Source organism: Zootoca vivipara, chromosome 8 (assembly GCF_963506605.1).
Source record: "Zootoca vivipara chromosome 8, rZooViv1.1, whole genome shotgun sequence".
NCBI classification, from domain to species: domain Eukaryota; kingdom Metazoa; phylum Chordata; class Lepidosauria; order Squamata; family Lacertidae; genus Zootoca; species Zootoca vivipara.
Window position 1 is genome coordinate 21489951 of NC_083283.1, and position 14688 is coordinate 21504638.

At 45.7% G+C, this 14688-nt stretch overlaps 1 protein-coding gene across 3 annotated transcripts in view; it reads left to right on the plus strand.

Moving 5' to 3' along the window:
- AZIN1 (antizyme inhibitor 1) overlaps nt 1–14688 on the plus strand; it is a 40626-nt gene that overhangs the window by 10416 nt on the left and 15522 nt on the right. Inside the window, exons 1-2 of one of the 3 annotated variants that reach the window (XM_035124914.2) lie at nt 130–489; nt 9812–9949. The gene's annotated coding sequence lies outside the window, so the exon portion shown is untranslated. Of the gene's footprint in view, nt 1–129; nt 490–4090; nt 4761–9811; nt 9950–14688 lie in introns of those variants that run through there. The other 2 variants (XM_060277679.1, XM_035124916.2) reach the window with 2 other exon arrangements.

A 14688-nucleotide genomic window follows, 5' to 3' on the forward strand; every position in this document is an offset into this window, starting at 1 on the left:
GAGAGCGCGCGCGCCTTCGCTCCCCCTGCGAGGAGGGCGGCGAGCAGGCACCTCCTTCCTCGCACGCTTGTGACGCGTGGCGCCGAGCCCCGCCTATAGCCCGCCTCCTCCTATAAAAGCTCCGCCGGCGCCCCTTCTTCCTCTTCTTTTGCCATTTCCTCTTGCCTGACTGCCTCTTTGGCGATCTTGCTTGCCGCGGCGTCTCCCGTCTTGTGTGTGTTTTTCCTTTGGCCGCCCGCCTGCCTTCCTCCTCTCCTCCCGGGCTTCTGCCCCGCGCCTCCCTCGCATTTTTGTGTGTGCTCTCTCTCATTTTTTTTAAAGCTTCGGCGCAACTTTGCGCTCTTTCCTCTGGTCGCCCCGGCAGCCTATGGCCCTGGAAGGCGCCGCTGCCGCCTCCTGTATTTCTGCTGTAGGTTCCCACATCCCTCTTTAAAAATTCCGCCTAAAAAGAGAAGACGATTTACCAAATCTTTCGGGCCGTTGTCGCACGTGAGTACTTACCTACTATATATATTACTATTATTATTTATTGGGGGGGGGAATATGTGTATTGAAAGGGGACGCCACCCACCCCAATGCAGCGCTCTCCTTCCCTGCCTTGCGCGGTGGCCTTTCCAGGTCCGCCTTCAGCCCCAGCGGAGGCGGATGATGGCGGAACCGGGCGCAGGTGCCTCGGCCACCTCCAGACCCAGAGGGGCGTGGGGGGTGGCAGTCGCCTTCCCCCTCGGTCCTGGCTAGGCGGCGAGCGCCATAGATGGTGACTCCTCGGCACAAAGCTGCTCCGAAAGGAGGCGCGAGGAAAGAGCGATGTCCGTCGCGCTCTGCGCGCGCGCGCTGTCAGTAGGTCTTGATCCGTTGGGAGCCTAGTAAAGAAGATGCCTCCCCCACCCCCATTATAGCGCGGGCTTCGTGGCTCGGGGGGGGGGGTTCCCATTATACCAAGCCCCGAGGCGACACTTATTCCCCCCCTCGAGGCAGGGAGAAGAAGAGGGAGAAAGCTGAGCCCCTGAGCGGGCCGGGGAAGAGCCAGAAGGGAGCAGCTTCCCCCCGGGCGGACACCCCTCTCACGCCGGCGGCTCGCTCAGGATGGCGAGGGTGCGCTGTTTCCCGCCGGGTCTTCCCCGTTGCTTCCTTCAGCGCCCGGGGCGGCCAAGGGCCCCGAGCCAAGCAAGTCAGCGGTGTGAGAGAGAGAGAGAGAAGGAGCGGGGCTGAGGAGCTCCTAACATGGCGGACGCTCGCGTGCGAGGGAGGGAGTCGAGGAGGGGGCTGCCGCCGCCTGACGGGCTTCGGCGGCTCCGTTCCCCCGCGTGTCGGGCATTTGTGGCGGTGGCGGACGGGGGCGGGAACCGAGGCGCGGGGGGAGCCCAGAGGACAACATGGCAAAGGGGCTCCTCGGCGGCTGTTCTAACATGGCGGATTCCTGTGGAGGGGAGTGGGAGCCTGCCACCGCCTGTGTGTGTGTGTGTGTGTGTGTGTGTGTGGCTGCCTCAGAACTGGGTCAGTTCATGGTGATAAGCTGCGGGAAGCAGCAGCAGCCGTTTAACGCCCTGCTGTTGGGGATGGTGGGTTGGGTGGAGGTAGGGGTGGGCGGCTGCTCAGGAGGCCGAAGGCTCCGCCGCGGTGTTGAGAAGCAGCGCTTGACGTGTGCGAAAGGAGGAGGGCTCTTCCTTATCCCATCGGAGTGGCCATTGTCGCCGGCTGGTCACTTGTCACCTGCCGCCCTCGGGGTGTGTGTGTGGCAATGGTGAGTTGGCTCAATCCCTAAACGTGAACCCTTCATGTGGCTCTGGGAGATATGGCTGGGGGCATTTAGGCCTCGGGACCATGAAGGGAGTTATTGGAAGCTGGTGACATGGCAGAGGTCGTCCTCTCCCTCCCCCCCCACCTTCCTTTTCATCTGCAGGTGTGCTCTGTGTGTGTGTGTGTGTGTGTGTGTGTGTGTGTGTAGAATTGCGACCAGCTTTCCGGGTTGTGGTGGTGTCTGGCATTAACCTAAGGGCTTCTCCCTCCTTGTGCACCTGGTGAGCAAGGAAGGCCACCCTTAAATGCCCTCTCTTCGCAGGGGTGGATGGTGTCAGCAAGGAGTGGCTGATGATTTTACCATGCCTGCCCTAAAGTGTCTCTGAATGGGAACCAGCTGCTTTTGTCAAAGGCTGAAAGCAGTTGCCAAGGTGTATGAAGTGGTGCAGGCCACAGGAATGGAGGAACATGACAGGTGTCACTTACCTAGGATGTAGAACATCTGCCATGGTTTGCCTCAAAATGACTTTGCACCCATTGTTTGTGGCTATACCGTGTTTATTGTTGGTAACATAATTTCACACAAATATTACTGCTGCTTTCTTCAAATATCAAATAATTTATCTTCATCATGGCTGAATGAGAATTATTGGAGCTGCCCTTTTTCTTGGTGCTAAGACATGTCTTAATGCTGGTATACCAAGGAATGGGATGAAGCAAGACCTCCTGTCCTGTTCAATTGTTGCAATTCTGGGGCACATGTCTCTTAAATATTCCTACTGGTCCGACAGATGCTTGCACAATATGTACAAGAACATACATTTTTGTTTTTAAATACTCAGGAATAAACACAAACCCCTAGGTCTGTACAGGCATTGCAAGTTTGTCCCTAAGCATGTGTGGAAGGATTTGAGAAAATCTGTCCTGATTTGAAGGTGGTAGGGTTGCAGCTTCTTGGTTCAAACCACTCTACTTGACATCATTGAGGGGGATGTGGTTTGTCTCTGACCCGCTTTGGCTTTTAGAAAGTTTGTAAAGAGTTGTACATATTTTTTCGTATGTTGGAGAAGTGACGCAGGTGAAACTTTTTGGATATCTGACACCCATGCCTCCAGCAGAGGCTGGAATGGTTCTTTGAATTTAGGAAAGACCACATTCTTGCTCATCTGTTGGGAAAGTAGCTCAACCTACTTCCTGGAAGGGGGGGGGTGAGTATCCTATGAATGCTGCTGTGAGTTCTTTGAAGAGGATACAAATGTGACAAAACATCTCCTTTTTCTTTGTGGGGAAGACAGTAGGAAAAGCACTTAGCTGTTGAATGGTACAGGATCATAACTTTGGCCATCTGTTAATATGGAATAACTGCTACCTCTTACTTGTCCAACAATGTTCATTTGCATATGGTTCTCCCTCCTCCCCATTTCATCCTCATCAGGAACCCTTTGAGGATGAAGCAAAATAAAAAAATTCTTTCAGTAGCACCTTAAAGACCAACTAAGTTTTTATTTTTGTATGAGCTTTCGTGTGCATGCACACTTCTTCTTCTTTCGTGCATGCACACGAAAGCTCATACAAAAATAAAAACTTAGTTGGTCTTTAAGGTGCTACTGAAAGAATTTTTTTTATTTTGCTTCGACTCAGACCAACACAGCTACCTATCTGTAACTAGAACCTTTGAGGATGGTTAGAATGAAAGACTGTCAGGTCACCCAGTAAGCTTAATGGCTGAGTGAAGATTTGAACCCTGGTGTCCTGGGTTCCTCTAACATTCTTTGAACTGGTAGTGGAAAAGTACCTTTTGTCATACCTGATCTCCCTGCTTCTTTCTGACCACAACAGCACAATTACTGGTTAACAGAATTAATGTTGCCCTTAGTATGTTACGCACCCACTTGGGCATTAGAACCAAGATTTAGGTGTTATGGGAACATATACTTATCGCATTGTGTTTTTGGAACACGCATGGTACAGGTCTTCTGTGTTCGCATTATATCTCAACTGCGTTGGGATGCGGCAGAAGTACGGGGAAATGCGTGGAGTCGGGCTTTGCACGCGCGGAAGGAAAACAAGCCTTTTGAAATGCAGAGGATCCTGCACATATTTGGCGCCAGGATAAGGGACAGTTCAAAAGAGCGCAGGTCTCGCCAGGCCAGCCTGCAACCCCCTTTCGGAGGAAGCGCTGTCATTGGAGGCTCGGGTTAGCTGGAGCAGCCGCTGCTGCTTCAGCGTCACCATCCGCTGTGACCAAACTGACGCGATCGTCCTCGGGGGCCCCTTCCTCCTGCTCTGCATGTGCGCTGGCGACCAGCTGCGAGCGCCCTCCTGCAGCCCTGCGGCGACGGCGTCTTTACGGAGTTGCGCCGCGAAGAATGGCGTGCTGGCAGGGGGAGGAGGGTCTGTTCCAGTCTGGACTGGTCCTGTCTAGTTCTTCGCTTCCTGCCTGCCTGCCATGGTGTGAACAATGCTGTTGCTGCCGCCGCCGCCGCTGCGGTTTGCGACACGGCATCCCCCGCCCCATGCGCTTTTTCGGAGTGCGAGCCCCTCCCCTCCCTTGTCTGCCCAGCTACAGCCTCGCAAGAGAGCTGCCGCTGTCGCCCACATCAGGCGCATTGATGTATCCCGCCCGCGGGGAAGCCCGTAGCCGCTGAGCTTTCCCTAGCAGCCTCCGGCAGACGTGGGAGGGAAGGCGGGCGGGAGCTACGGTGGCGGCTGGATGAAGCTGCAGGGCTTCTTGGTGGCTCACAATGGGAGTTTTATTTGCTTTGGGTTGCTGATACTACCAAGGCAGTTCAGCCATGCGGATGATCGGCACTCGGCCTCCTTTTTGGTCGCCCCCGCTCCAAGTGGGGGATGTTCTGCTTTATGGCTTGAAAATGCGAAGAGCTCATCTGTGGCGAAGGAACTGCTGCTTTGCGCAAGTCTTAAAATGAAAAGGGCAACACGACTGTACTTGAGAAAGCGGCTCCCAGACACGTGTTTTTATTGTGTGAACTTGTTTTTGATGCTTGTTCATTTTATTGGTAGGTCATTATAAATATGTTATGCTATTTTATGTAAACTGCTTACAGGTGTGTTGTTTTAAGTTGTGTGGAAATTTTGTTAAATTAGTGAATAAGCATGGATAATAAAACTGGTGTTGGCAACAATAGATTTTAGAGTTTCAGGAAAGGAGGTAAAGGACTAATTCTCAGCCATGATAGCACTGTTCTTTTGCAAAGTCCTGTGGACATATAGTGGGGGAATATTTATTTTAGATTCTAAACTATAAATTTATCTGTGAATATAAAATCACTTTAGAAAAAAAAGATGCAAGTTCTAAATTCTTTCTATTCCTAAGTAATGTGGTCCTGTCTCTTTATGACATTAGGAACATACTAGTATTGGGTGGTTAGTATAGGAATGGTATTGCTACATTGTGTACTTGTATATGGAACTACCTTTACATGCTGTAAAAGGTCACACTTTCCACTGAAAGGACTACTTGTAGAAAAATAGCATTCTTACTACATAATTGTTTGACACTCTTAGCAACAAAACTGCCTGTGCAGTTATACAAATCTTATTGTAAAACATTCTCTTGGTATGCTTGAATACATAATGAATACATAAAGAGGTATTGACTTTACAGCTCCTGCAAATGAAGTGGTCATTTCACATATCAACAAAAGTATCTTGGAGGTGTCCTCTGTACCCAGCCCTGCCAGCATTGGTGATTGGAGGGACTGGAGTTCATCTCCAGTGAATAAGAAAGCCTATGGTATCTGGATCTTCTCCCTCAGACAGTGAAGAAAGTTTGTTCTTTTTAGTCAGCTAAAAGAACTTGTAATCTCATACAGTTTACACTTGGATAACAACCTAGTTGTTGCCTTTCTTTCCCTACTTAAAAATGAGCAATACTTCAATCTTACCTACATTCCCCAGATATTTGTGTTTACATTTAAATGTGTGCTTATAGCTTTATAAAAACAATATGTTCTTTCATAATACTCCTTTGAGTAACTAAATTCCATCTCTGAATATTAAAATGTTATGTGTTATTGATTTTGTGTCCACACTTTTTTAAGACCCAGAAAACTTTTAACACTAAGGATGCAATCTGGACCTCTTTGCACTGGGCTCTGTGTTTGTGTAGATTGGGTAGAGGTGCCCCTCTTCCCACCTCTACCAGCCTCCACCTGTGCGGTGATGCCACTGACACTGCTAGCATGAAGCTCCCCCTTCCTGCTGCTGAGCATGCAGGTGGGTGGAAGAGATGCTGGAAGCCTTGAAATGAGGTGTTCAGGGGGGTGGCTGCGCTTGCCTATAATTGGCCTAGTGACTCTGTTGCTTTGGTAAATCCTGATGGGTTTGGATTGGGCCCCAAATTCTTAAGTATCCTTTTGTTCTCTCCCCCACCCCGTTCTCTTTAGGATACTGTGTTAACATTGGCTTTTGATTGGCCAACACTTTTTTCCGCAATGTGACCTGTGACCTATCATTTTGCAGTTAGTTTTTGTAGTTGCTAATATCTGTGAGAACAGAAGAGCTAAGTGGATAGTGCTGAACAGGGGAAACACCCATTTAGTATGAAACATAATCACCACATGAACTTGTGCTAGTCTCTTCTCTCTGGTTAACTTGCTTCTTGGGGATTATCTAATGAAAAATCTCTTTGCAGAGAGAACAGGGCACAAATATGAGAAATAGATATATTGTGACAAATATTCAATCATTTTATTTCCAAATGTAATGTAGAAAGACTTTTTTTAGGTATATATGGTACAAGTGAAACAAAGTTTTGTAGCACTTTAACAAATTAATAAATGTATTATGGGATAATAAATTGTTGAACCACCTAATCAGATGCATAGGTTTGTTAGTCTTTCGCTGTCCTATAGAATTTTAAAGACTAACATGGTTACTCACCTGAAGAAGTTAAAATGGTAGAAATGGAGGTGAGTGAATTTCATGGTATGTTTAGAAGGTGTAAAGAACGCAAGGGAACATAAGGTGTGTTCCAATCTGATAAAGTATACACACCAGATCTGATTCAATTAGAATAGGTGTATTCCACTTCCACCTCTGCCAAAGGGTATGGAGTGCACTAAACAATCAGCTGTTCCAACTTGGACCATTTTGATCCTTGTTAGGCTCCTTGGAGACATTAGATTGAAACCTTTTTAAAAGAGGTTTACATGATGAATACGGTACATAGAATTTCTGCATACCGGTAGTTTTGTGAAGTACTTGCTTTCATGTCTGGATGCCAAGCACAACCAATCTAATCCTGTCCTCATAAATGACTGCTTCTTAGGAGTGTTGGGGAAATAAAAAATTGGACTAACACAGAATATTTTTTTTCCTGCTCTGTGGAGCTAGGGTAGTCTGCTGGATTACTCATTTTTTAATAGATGAGTCCTGCAAATGTTGTATCAAGAATGGTGAGGGTACTTAAGCCATTCCAGGTTTGGATTAACTGGGGCACAGTGTGGTCCTTTTGGATGGAACATGAAGAATAACTGTGAAGAAAGGATAGGAATAGAAAGATGACTGCAAGGACTCGGACTGAACAGATGCATCAGACTGCCCTTCCACCAGATGCACATTCAAAGCAGATACAATTTTTCCCTGTGGCTGCTCATTGTCCTGCAGCACAGCTGTTCTGGAGGACAGAAGAGAAGTACTGTAGAATTGTTTCACTTGTCTGCCGATTGCCTCAGAAGGCTATTGCCATCCTTGGACAATATTGTTGTTAAGTAAAGGACTACCACTAGGACATCTACCTGGATACCTGAAAGACTTGAATTATGGTTTTTAGTGGGCTAAACAGCTGTTGGTACAGGGATAGGGTTCTTTATTTTCCCCACTGCTGGCTACTTGTGCCAGTGTTGTGCTTGTCTCTGGACCTTATCCTTGATTAACTAGAACAAGATATGCCCACAAGCTAGCCTCATGAACCTGGTGGTGGATTTAATGTGTAGTGTGAGGGCTTCCTTCAAGTACTAGTTTTAGGCTTTCTTGCTGCCTCTGCTCAAACTTTCATGTAGATTTTGGTTGTTGACATAGTCTGATAGCCCATTATGTCCCTGCTCTATCATCTTGCCCTTGAGGGATTCCTATTCTGAGCCATTGTGGCCAGGAGTTTGCTGCTGTTGATTTTTCAGTCTGCCACTTTTCTCCCTGGCTCTTGCCAGAAGATTCTCTCTCTTTGGGACCTGAAGTCGTGCCTATAGCCTAGGTGATTGTGATTCTTGTAAGACTTTATATTTGTAATATTTTAATATTTGTTTGTCCAAGGTGTGAATTAAGAGTGTGGTGATAATGCCAAGGTTGTGGGTTTGACCCTTTATGGGACAGCTGCATATTCCTGCATTGCAGGAGGTTGGACTAGATCAGGGGTCACCAAACTAAGGCACCTTCTAAATCCGGCCCGCGGATGGTCCAGGAATCAGCATGTTTTTACATGAGTAGAATGTGTCCTTTTATTTAAAATGCATTTCTAGGTTATTTGTGGGGCATAGGAATTCGTTCATATTTTTCCCCCAAAATATAGTCCGGCCCCCCACAAGGTCTGAGGGACAGTGAACCGGCCCCCTACTGAAAAAGTTTGCTGACCCTGGGACTAGATGATCCTCAAGGTCCCTTCCAACTCTGCAAGTCTTGATACAGTGGTACGTTAGGTTATAATTAGTTTTGGAGGTCCGTTCTTAACCTGAGACGTGCTTTCGCTAATGGGGCCAGCGCACGATTTTCGTTCTCATCCTGGGGCAAAGTTCATAACTGGAGGTACCACTGTATAGACTTTGTACCAATGTCAGTTCCTCTAAAATGTAGTCTAGATGCAGTTGTCAACATACCATATGGTCTGCTGATGAAAGTGATCTGTTTACACCAAGTAATATAATTGCTAAGGCGTAGTTTTTCTCTCAGCAAGTGTTCATAAAAACATATGTACACAAAAAGCCATCTAATGTAGTATCTAATATCCAAATTCTGTCTCAAGAAAGGTGAGCTGTTGATATTTGCTTCCTTGAAAAATGTTTCCATCAACCAGAAGTTACAAAAATATAGGTTCTTCTATTTTAATCTACATTCTATATGTTTTCACCTTTCTGTCACATCATTTCCCTTGGAGAATATTACACTCAGTAGCAGTTCTCCATTTTTAATAATTCAGTCTCCATTTTTAATCTAAAGTTGTTCCTTCTTGTTGAACTTGGATGACGTGCAAGTTTTTATTACCTTGTTTACACAAAGTGCTGGTCAGATCTATTGTGCCACGTGAGCAGAACACACAAAACTTTCCTTATGATTACATAATGTAAGGGAAGTTTTATAGTGGCAACAGAGTTGGTCAGGACAGCTCTTCTGCTGATCCCCAAGGCTCCCTGAACTCAGTTTGAAAACAAATGGTTGATAAGATAAATATTTTAGTACTTCAATTTGTCAACATGTTCACTTATGTTTCTGGCTTGTAGTTGCTATGAAACTGCTACTGCCTGGGAGCCTTTATACTGCAAGCTGAATGTTGTACAATTCTGGTGAAGTTTGAATTGGCCTTCTCAGTCTGTGTTCTAACCTGAATGTATGTTTATTAATGATCTAAACATACAGCCAGCAACCATTTTAGGCATGTCTCTTTTGCGCATGACTGTGCCAAACCTGGAAGTGACTCAAAAACATCACAAAAAGGGACAGAATGGGGCAGAGTGGGCCCCACTATGTGTGGGGGTCCAGAGTGTAACCCCTGCACAAATCATGTACTGTATGCTAAACTTCCTTATAATCTGTGGAACATGCAGCTGCTGGGTGACCTTGGGCTAGTCACACTTCTCTGAAGTCTCTCAGCCCCACTCACCTCACAGTGTGTGTTGTGGGGGGAGGAAGGGAAAGGAGAATGTTAGCTGCTTTGAGACTCCTTAGGGTAGTGATAAAGCGGGATATCAAATCCAAACTCTTCTTCTTCCTGTTTTTTCTTAAGCACAATTGCTGTATTGAGATGGGTGTATTTGAAGATTGGTTTTGTAAAGCTGGATTTGCAACATTACTGTTGAAATATATAATGGATATTCTCTCTCTCCCCACCCCCCAGGGCAAGCTCTCTGACCAGGTGTACAACTATCCAGAGGGATTAGGAGAAGTGCTTTATCGAGAACAGTTCGACTTCAACGCTGAGCCACCTTGGGAACCTAGCTGATGATAGTAGGGTTCCATCTCCTAACTTGTCCATGTGAGTCTTTGCCTTTATTTTTACAGCTGTGCACTTGTAATTTCACTAAGTTTTACCTTCTGGAATTTGTTTTATGAATTGTTCTAAATGATAGGGAAATGTGTGAAAGCCTGGTCTCAATTCAAGAAAAGCTGTTGGCCTTAATTTGTGTTTCTATGAGTTTACATATCAAGACCTTAAGATGCCTTTCCTTAAATTAAAGGCATACTTTTTTTTATAAACCCTCTGTGTCCATTTGTAACCTACCTCAGTATGCTAGGTAATGGCTGTTTAGAATAAACTTTAATCGTCTTATTGATCTGTTACATGTAAATACCCATTGCTAAATCACTTCAGCACTTCACTTGTAGAGCACAGCCTCCAAGGCATGTCTTGTTAAGTGCCTCTTGCTTTCCATAAGTTAGTTTTTCAAATACAGGAGATTGGTGGATTCTGTCTTGGACAAATGATTTGTACTAGTTACACTTTAAATTATAGAGGAGAGAAATGGAAAGTAGGCACCCTACTATAGTTCTGAATCACCACAGCAGGAAATCTGGTTTTGCAGACTTGGTGTCTTATCAGACATCTTCTAATAATATATTCTGGTTATCACTTTTGTTGGAAGTAAAAATAATTTGGATTAAACACTACTGAAATAAAAAACCTGACTAGTTGAAGCATGTCCCATTACATAATAGACAGCATTCTTGCAAAAGAATGTACCACATCCCAACCTGCTGCTGCATTTGTGTACTAATATATGAGAGGCTGCTTCAAGCAGTAATTCTATTGTATTATGGGGAAAAAGACAGAACTCAAGCAAAACTTAGAGGATGTCACCTTAATTTTAAAAAGACTAATCTGTCAAATATACTTGAAACAAAAGTTATGCTTGCAGTTTTTGTTTTGTTTAGCTAAATTGTTGGTGTTTTGAATCAGCCTATTTGACTAGCCTGGCTGGAAGCCTAGCCCTGACCTGACTTAGATATATTGAGATTGTGGGTTTCAAACTTGTATATTTCTTCATCTTGCATCCTCCTCCTCCTCTTCTTTGCATGTTCATATTCCCACCATCTTTTTCTACTTGAAGCAAATATAATTTGCTCTGATGTCTAAATCAGGCAAACTGTGGTTTATGCAAACTGTAGTTTGGCTTCTAAATCAGAATGCGAAATTTCTGTTTGAGTGACCAATTATGGGTTGTACAAACATAGTGTACCTGATTTGGACATTACAGCATACTATGCTTTGCTGAAACCTGGAAGGAAGAACTGAGTCTGAAAACTATTCTCAGCAGCCAAACTGTGACTTGCCTGTTACATTTGAAGACCTATATTAATTACTTATTGTTTGATACTCTGAAATGCTTTGAGAATCTGCAGAGAAATAAAGAACAGAAGGTGTGATATTTCAAATCATGCTGAAATGCACCCACATGATCCTTATTAGTAGTTAAATCCTGGCAAATTTACTATTTGTGCTGTCTCATCTGTAACTGCTGCAACTGGTTGGCTGAAGCAGTTGAAGCTTGGAAGCTTCACAAACTGTTGTCACAAAGACTACCGTGTTTCCCCTTTTTTAAGACACCGTCTTATAACTTTTTTCTGAAAAAAAACACACGGTGTCTTATTTTCAGGGGATGTCTTTTTTTTTTATTACCGATAGCCTACTGGAGGAAGGCAAACATTACAGTATATCCTGCTCTGCTCGCTTTTGCCTAAGGCTGTATCTACCCCTGGCACGTGGGCTGAAAATGGTCTCTGCCAATCTTAATATCATCAAAAGTCTCAGTTTGATCTTTTATGTTGTGAAGCAACCTCCAATCTGCAGGCCATATTTGGCTGGCTGCTGGCCCCAATTTAGCCTACAAATCCTTTCTTCCTCCAACCCATGTCCACTGGCCCGACACCTGACATAACTACTGGTACCAATGCACAAATGGCAGTCTTAAAGTGTGCTCCTAGTTGTGCATGGGCAAAAGGAGGATTGCCCCATTGGCAAGGAGGATTGCCCCTGATGTAACATGCATTTTGAGAAATTACATAAAAGTAACGCAAGAATTCCTAGAGGATCGCACTTTCCTGTTATTTATATAGCACTTTTATTTACATATTTAAAATTTCCAAGCTTGCTTGTTTCAGTTCTATACCACCTTTGCAGGTGGTTAATCAAGCTATTAACATGACAAATTAAAGCGAAAGAATATTAAAATGGACTTATCAATCAGCACAAAAAAGCAACCTAAAAGCCAGCATAAACACAAGCAGCATAAAGTACATGCAGGTCCTGCTGTCCACCTGCTCACTATCTACCTGTTCACTTATCCAAACAGAAATAATAATGAAAACCTGGCTACACACTCCACAGATTCAGATATCCAAAGAGCCGAAGATTGTCCACTGCTTTACTTGTTGTGCTTGGCTGGTCAGTGGCAGCCATTTTTGGACAGAAACCATGGCAGGAGGGGACAGAGATAACCGATTCCCAAAGGCATCAATGGAAATTGTGGGTTTGTTTGCAAACATTTGCCTAACGAATGATTTCCAGGAAATGTATTGTGGATGGCTAGCAGGATCTGCTGGTAACAAAGCATTGATGGTGACTGTTGAAGGGCCTTGAGTTTACGATGTTTATTCCCCAAGCCTTGTCATTTTGCAGTCTCCCATTGCCCTCACAACAGCCAACAATAACAGTATACAGTATACTCTGCCCGGTGCTGCTGGGCGCTCCTGAGCGCTCGGCGCTGCAGCAGCCGGTTCCGGGCGGCGGGGCGGCATTCCAGGAAGAGGCGAGGCCGCTGCCTCGGGCGCTCCGCCCAGCGCTGCCGTGTGCTCCGCGCAGCAGCAGCCGGTTCTGGGTGGCGGGGCGGCAGGCCTCCTTCTCCTGGCTCAGGCACTCCACTCCGTGCGGCGCTGCTAGGCGCTTTGCACGCTCACAGCTGCAGCAGCAGACCCCGAGCTGGCTCGGGCGTTCCACACGGCGCTGCTGAGCACTCCTGGCCTGGGCGCTCCGCGGGAAGGTGCCGCCTGAGGGAAAAGAAGGCGAAGTTCGAGGGCGGCGGCGGCTCCTCGGGGGCTGCCAGATGGGGAGTAATTCCGGGCTCGCTCCTTCCTGGATACGGAGCCCAAACTCCGAGGATGCGGAGAAAGCGACCCACCCCCCAGCCGCCTGTTCCTCCGCCGCGGCTCCTTGCGCCTCCCTGGGGCCAAGGCACCCAGCAGTTCGCTCGCAAAGTTGTCCTTTAAGGGAGGGAGAGAGGAGGCGGGGCGGCTGGGGGTGACTGAGGGGAGAGAGCCCAGGTTTGGGCAGGACGGTGGCTGGCGCGGGGCGCTTTTCCCTCGCGTGGTGGGCACTTGGAGAAAGGGGCTATTTCTCTACCGTACTTGCCACGGAGGGCGGGGCGGCAGGCTGAAATCACTTCAAATGGCGTTTTTAAACGCCATTTTCCCTCCTCAGGGCTGACTTAGCTGCGTTCCTCCTAGGCGCGCGCTACAGCTGATCTGCAGCTCTGCTCTCTGCTTCCTTGCTTAGCCAGCGGCTGAGCGCTCCGCGCTGCAGCAGTCAGTTCCAGGCCCCAAGCTGGCAGGCATGGGGGTATGTCTTATTTTCGGGGTATGTCTTATTTTTCTCAACTGCTTAAAATTGCTGCCCTGGCTTACTTTATGACTACGTATTAAAAAAGGGGAAACACGGTAGCAGCCTTGTCAGGTTGCGCAACTACTGAGCCATGTGGTACTTTGGGTTTCCCTGGGCTCAGCTGGCTGCAGGGTAGACTGCTGGAGAGTTTGTAAATTTTTCTGTTTATGAATGCAATTGTAATCTTGCCTTCATAGAGGATTAATAATTTTCCTTATTTCAGTCACTGAGGATTTGGAATGTTTAATTCTTATGATACTTTGATTTGGCCGCCTTCCTTACCAGGGTTTATTAGAGTTGCATTGAAATGAGAGCGTAGAGCAATCCAATACACCTCAAATTTATCTTAATCTCTTGGATGAAATAATCTACTCAAAAGAAACACGATTGACTGTATTTCCACGTTTGTGACAGCTTTTCCTCAGTTCTTTGTATTTTCCTTGTTATAGGCAGGTCTGACATGCTGGGATCAAACTATGATCTTTGGAGTTATTGCACTTGCACAGCTGCTCCATAGGATCAGGTCATTTGTTTCTTTAGTACCAGATGTAGCCTCTTGCCAAAATTAAACTGATTGATTTTTAAATCTTCTACAGTTGGGTAGAAAGTTGGGTAGATTCTCATATTTGTCTTGCCAATAAATTGTATTGCTGATAAATATTTGCCTGATGAATTGATGCCCATCAATTGAGGCAACCTAAAAGTTTTTCATGCTTTCATTCCATACTGTTTTTCTTAATGATTGTGTAGTGCCTAGGCACTCTAAGCTTTTATTTTGCAGTAAGATTTGTTCTGCTGTGAAATATTTTAGATTAATCATAACTAGTGAATTAAACCTTAACCATGCAACTTCATAGAAATGCTCACCACAAATATACTTACATTTGGGGTGTGCCTGAACTTAGAAGAGCCTTGACACACCCAGATTGTTCGTGTGTGAGAGAGCTGACTAATAGGTACCTCGAAGTTGTGCTATAAAATGTTTTATTGAGGAAAAAGTCAATTAGATGTTAAATATAATGGACTTACTTGGAACAGGGTATTAATTAAAAGTTTGTCTGGGTATAATTTTAAATTCTTATTAAAAGCAGTCTCCACCTTCAGCTGACAGCTGTAGGAGA